Below are 5,876 nucleotides of genomic sequence, written 5' to 3' on the forward strand. Positions count from 1 at the left end.
TATATATATATGTGTGTGTGTGTGCGTGTATGATAATAAATAAAATGAAGAAAGCAAAGCTTCTAACAATGCAGAGATGAAAGTTGAAAAACCTTTTATATATTTCTGGTGCAAAGCCTATCTTCAGAAGAGTACAGCCAAGGAAATGTGTGTCAACATAGATCCTGCCATTTGGATAGATGGATGGGCAGTGATATATATCTTTTATCTTTTACTCATGTCAGTCACAGGTCACTGCCTTGAAGAATCCTTAGTCAAATGAATTGACCCTAGTACTTATTTGTTTTTAAGCCTGGTACTTATTCTATGAGTCTCTGTTGCTGAACCACTAAGTTACAAGGACATAAACACACCAACATTGGTTGTCAAGCATTAGTGGGAAACAAACACACACACACACACACATATACAATGGGCTTCTTTCACTTTCCGTCTACCAACTCCACTTACAAGGCTTTGGATAGCCCTAGGCTATATAGCAGAACACACTTGCCCAAGCTATATAACAACAAGCAGGTGTATTAGTTTGACGCTCGGGAAAGTCAGAAAGTCTTTTATGTTTCGAGCCTACACTCTTCAGTTTATTTAAATAGGTAATTTAGTCATTCTTGAATGTAATGACAGTAATGGCAAATTTAGTTATTGAAGTATTCATGTTGCATTAAAAGTGAATATTTCTTTATAAGCAATGTTTTTTTGTTTTATTTCAGGGTGCATTTGCCTTTGTGCACTTCTTCATAAGTTTCTGCACAATTAGGGTTGTACCATTGCATAATTTTTGTTGAGACAAATTACACAGCTCCTACACATGATGATCTTACATAAATTTGGCCATGTGGAAAGCATGCTTCTCCAAGTTGCAATCCAGCAACTTTTAATGTTTGACCCTGAGTTTTATTAATGTTCATGGCAAAAGAAACATGGATAGGAAACTGTAACCACTTAAATTGGAATGGTACTATAGATGGTATAACTGGTATGCAAGGAATGAAGACGGTGTCACCTTTACCACAACCAGTGAGAATATTTGCCTCAGCACAGTTCATCATAAGTTTGTGCACAATTAGTATTGTACCATTGCATGATTTTTGTTGAGATAAATTAGGCAATAGCATAATAGCTTCCCCTGAACTAGTTACTTACATTTTGCCAGAGAAAGAAAGAGACAGAATTTCGATTTCATATATATAGAAAAAGTATAAGAGCTTCCCCTGAACCATTTACTTTCATTTTGCAGTACAAACAAACAAGCAGACAGATTCTCTGTTTTATATATAAATAAATATATATATATATATATATATATATATGGAGAACATTCTTTTTTATGTGTTACCTTGAATACATAACTGTGGTCAAGATTTATCTTCTTTATTTTAGATTTTTCATATTTTCTTCTTAGTTGTTTTTCAGTTGCTGTGGAACAATAAAGTTCCTAAATTTTTCATATAATCTAGGTGAATTCAAATATCTTTAATTTACCATCCAGCTCATAATGGTTCTGGTTGAATTTCTACAAATGCAATCAGTTTCCAGTAATACAGTTGTGTCCTAATCTAATATATATTTCATTTGGATATATAAGACATGGATTATTTTTGATTCAGTTATTCTTTTCATTTATATTTTAATTCAGTAGCAAGTCCCTACCAATCTTTTGCTTCATACTAAGGGAAGTAAGTCAAATAGTGAAGAAAGAAACAGTAGTTATGGTAGTGATGGTGGTGGAGATAGAGATGTTGATAATAGTGAATGGAGAAAGTTAGAGAAAATAAAAATAAGAGATGATAGTGGTTAATGGTGTTGGTACTTGTAACAATGAAGTTTATACTGAAATATTAGAGTAGGAATGAAATCTGAGAGAGAGGAAGGTAACTTGGAGTTGTAATGGGTGAGAGAGAGAGAGAGAGAGAAAGAGAGAGAGAGGGAAAGATAGACAGACAGACAGATTGTAAGGCAGAAGGTTCTGAGAGGCTTTGACTATCAATATATGGACTCATTGATCTAGAATTATAAAAAGCAGACACAGACACTATGACACACACATTTCACAAACATCAAACATTTTTTAGAAGAAAAAAACAATATCTCTGTTGGCAGCAATAACAGCAATGATAATAACATTTGCAATAGCTGAATGGTGAGGGATATAAAAGACAATAAGATACACAAGACAACAACAACAGAAGAGAAAAGAAAGAGAAGGGAAGGGAGGGTAAAAATAGTCAGTGACTGCAATGTCAATCAAGCAAATTATAAATATATTCAGTTAAAGATCTCTCTCTCTCTCACACACACACACACACACACACATATACACAGGCACAGGCATGGCTGTGTGGTTGAGAAGTTTGATTTCCAACCATGGAATTTTGAGTTCAATCCACTGTGTGGCATCTTAGGCAAATGTTTTGTACTACAGCCATAAGACAACCAAAGCCTTGTTAGTGGATTTGGTAGATGGAATCTGAAATGAGCCATCATATATCTGTATATACATATAGCTTGATCTGTGTACCTCCAAAATACATATACCAAACTCTTTGTCTTCTCACTTTTCAAACTCTGTTACATGGCTTGTATGAATACTCATTCAATAACGGAGGCTTTCAGATAAGATAAGATATCTAACTTTTCCCTACAATTAAAACTTTCATCTAGTCCTTTATTCATTCACTTAACATTAGTATTATGATTAAAAGAATAGAAGTGATTCAAACCCTAACTGCTAGACACTCAGTTAGGCCTTACAAGCAAGTCACCACAGTTTCACATGATTGATCTAGAAATTAATCAATTAGCATGAAGCTGTGGCATAATATAGCTTTCTCAGATGTTTTAGAATTTGGCCCCTTGTCACCTTATAAAAACAGTTTGGCACTTAACTCATCACAGAGTGTTGAGGGCAGCAAATTGATTGATACACCTCACCTCTCACCATGCAGAAAACTGCATATCTCACGAACTTATCATTGTTATATAGACATTCTTTCAGAATTTTTCTGTATTCAATGCATGAAAAAGTACAGCTAAGCCATTACTAGATGCTATCAGTATTATAATATCATAGCTTAAGGAGGTAGGTATTGTGGTGATAAAATTATTAGCTTTTGACATCTGCTCATTTGATCTTTACATACTGTTGTTGGTAGTGGTAGGAATGATTTGATGTTCTTGAGGTTGATGAATCAGATCACTATTGCCACAGTTTTTGCTGGCCTTTTCTTGTGTCTGGTCAGCAGCAAATGTCAAGAAGACGAATGTCAGTTGTCACCAATATTGTGATTTTACTGGCCTTTTCTTGAGTCATGTGGTTTGCTTGTTGCTTGAGCTGAACTGGTCAATGATGATATACTTCAGATGTCTGAGTCACCATTGTCAAAGTGGATGACTTAATTATTATTGTTGTATGAACATTATTGCAGCATTGTTGTAGTGTATATGTGGAATGTGGTTGCTGGTTGCATGAATAAAAACTGGAGCAAACTCATGAACACTTAACTGTAGTATTTATTCCTGGACATAATATATTTGATTTTGGCAATTTACAGTGAACAATGATGGTAATTTCCACCTGGGAAGAGAGATAAACTGCTCTGTGAATGTAGAAAACTATTTGTGGAACATCATGTAGTGTGTCCAAGTGCCTGGAGTTGTCTGCGCAAAGGTCAACTCCACTCCTACTTTAATGAAATGTTTGCCTTTTCTTTCTCTTTCCTTCCTGAGCTGTTGACACATTTAAATTTCTTCCCTAAGACTTTCTTCTGTTCATCTCTGGTTTGGTCACGATGCACTCAACCATATACATAGAGACCACATTATCAAAACAGGCGACATCAATGAATATTAAATGGCTTTGATGATGGCCATGGCTTAAGAAATGAGGCAGATGTAAAGGTTCTGAAGATTTGTAATGCAACTGTTCTAACAATTTGCAACGCTCTCTTTAAGGAATTATCTAACCACCTTATCGCCTACAAATATGGCGAATACACAGATAGATTACATTCTCATCAGACAACAGGATAGAACTATTATTGTGAATACCAAAACCTTTCCTGGCAAAGAATGCACTATGCAGCATAGGTTAGTGACTTCTATACCAGAGCTTGGTGGACACAGGAAAAGAAAAAAACAGCATAGAGAAGGAAGCTTTGAAAATTAAAAGATCCAGCAATTGAGAACTGATTTAGAGAAATTCTAAGTGATGTACATATCTGCAAAGGAGAAGATTTAATTAACTGTAGCATAGGCATCAATGGGAGATTTTATGAGATAATCTGCTTAGGGTTACACATCTGACATGTGGCTGAAGAAGAGTACCACCTAAGTCAAAAGTAGCGTAGTGGTGGAATGATAAGGTTGATAGGGCAGTCAAGGCCAAGAGACAAGTGGAAGGATGATGGTGGTAGGGACCACTACTTAATGACAAGAAAGGCATCTAGGCATCAGATGTACTTGGTTAAAGGTGAGGCAAAAAGAAGAGATTTGCACATCCTGTAACAGGAAGATCAAAGACTAGAAGTATTCAGGATTGTAAGATAATGTGTGAGAAAGAATCAAGATGTCATGGTAAGAAGTGTGTTTGGAATAATGACAGCAAGCTCACTATTGATATGGAATGAAAGACACTTGTATGGAAGTGCTACCAAAGTAGGTTAATGAATGTGGGGAATGCATGAGATAAACAGGGCTTACACTATTCTGACCCAAAAGAGGGGCTAACAAATCAAGTTTGACAGCAGTGTGTTAGATAAAAAGATCAAGGTTATGAAGAAGGGGAAAGCTGTGGGTTCATCAGGGATAGTTGCAAAGACACTTAGTATATATGGGGAAGTGGGATGCAAGATTATCACCTAGATAGTTAATCAAGTCATTCAGGAGAATGTTATACCCAATGACTGGCATAGCTGTATCATCATAAACTGCTGCAAGGGCTAAGGTGATACCTAAGAGAGAAGCAACTCTAGAGGAATCAAACTTCTGGATCAAATTTCTTTTTATGTTATAATAAAAACAGTCTTACATTAAACTGAGAGGATTAATCAATACCTTTAGACTGATGATAGTTTAGCTAGCCAAAACTTCCAAGTTACTGTCAATACTATTCTTGTTAATGAATAACAATTGTGTGTATATATATATATTTATACATACATACATACATACACACACACACACACATACATGCATACATACATACATGCATACATACATACATACATACATACATACATACATACATACATGCATGCATAAATGGAGTTAGACGCAGGTGTTATTCAAATTCTTTTACTTCTGACACATGTTTCGAAGATATCACTGGAATAAAATGGTATAAAACAATGTAATCTTCTCTTCAGGGAAATGAAGAAATGAAACTCGTGAATAAGACATTTTAACAGAATAGATGGATATGTATAGTGATCACTGTTTCTGGGATTGTGTGTTGATATAAATAGTAGTGTTTTGAGATGAGTTGTGGTGTTATGTCTTGTTGTTCTTAGTGTTTTTATGTCTAATTTTTTGGCACGTATAATTCCCTCATCTACAAGTGAGGGTGGATATTGTCTTTCAGTAAGCGTTGTTTTGAGGTCTTGAAGACGAAGGTCCCGAGTTGTTCTATCAGACACAATTGTGCAAATCCTTGTTTTGGGTGGCATGAGCTAAAGAGGAGATATTGTTTAGAATCAGTTGGTTTATAATAGATGTCAGTTATGATTTGATTGTTGACTATTTTTATCATGATGTCTAAAAATGGAAGCTGTTCTTTGTTATATTCCATTGTGAATTGAATGTTACTATTTATATCATTTAGTGTTGATTTGAAATCCAAAAGTTTGTCAATATTCTCCTTCCAAATGATGAAACAGTCA

Source organism: Octopus bimaculoides, chromosome 7 (genome assembly GCF_001194135.2).
Source record: "Octopus bimaculoides isolate UCB-OBI-ISO-001 chromosome 7, ASM119413v2, whole genome shotgun sequence".
NCBI lineage: Eukaryota > Metazoa > Mollusca > Cephalopoda > Octopoda > Octopodidae > Octopus > Octopus bimaculoides.